We start from the raw sequence: 881 nt of genomic DNA, 5'->3' as shown, positions 1-881 counted from the left end.
TGATGCTACCCATGAAGCAAGAATGTTCCCTGGCTACCATCAAGTCCCTTACTTTCTCCTTGGCTGAGATAGCTTTCTTGTTCTATCTGTACCTTTTTCTTTCCTGTCATAACAATAAAGGACATTCTACCACCTTGCTTATCTATTCTAGGTCCCTTTGGGTCTGATCTTCAGTCCCCATAATTTCATCTGTAAGAAGTGAACATAGTTCCCCAACATGTTTTCTTCATTGTAACTTTCATTTTATTCATATGCAGAATGACACTTGTAGTTTTATAGAGAAATTACAATGAAATAAGTGGCATAGAATCTCAAACAAGCACTGTAGCATTGATCCTGAGCCATGCCTGTAATAAACTGTACTACCATTACCCATTCAGTTTTGTTCTTCCATGATTATTTTAGGGCCATAGCAGTAAGATTTATGTTCCCAAGAGCAAGAATTGCACGGGAGTTTAAAATCAGCATCAATATAGCAAAGACAGAGACAAAAGCCATGTATTGATCTTTTCAGAACTGCTATAGACATATTGGATTTAATCCACTTATATTTGTGACTATATCACATGTATTTCTTTCCATTTCCTAAGTACCCTGGTTTAACTAATATTAGGAGCTCAGTGTTTCTACTTAATCTCTAAACATCTTGTGAGATGGCTGCCAGTCCTCAGACCTAGCCTGTGCTGTGAGCTTCCTAGGCAGGCTCAACACAAGTGTTAGAGAAGAACAGCTAGGACTAAAAATAAAGAACAGCTAGGATTTAAACTTATCATGTCAATCAGTATTCTATAATTTTTTCTTTTCTGTCACTGTGACAAAATACCTGGGAAAATTAACTCATGGGGGAAAAAAAAGATTTTGAATGGGGGATGAATCAGTGG

The sequence above is a fragment of the Phodopus roborovskii genome, unplaced genomic scaffold (genome assembly GCF_943737965.1).
Source record: "Phodopus roborovskii unplaced genomic scaffold, PHOROB, whole genome shotgun sequence".
In the NCBI taxonomy this organism is placed as follows: Eukaryota; Metazoa; Chordata; class Mammalia; order Rodentia; family Cricetidae; genus Phodopus; species Phodopus roborovskii.
Note: the sequence above shows the minus strand (reverse complement) of the source record.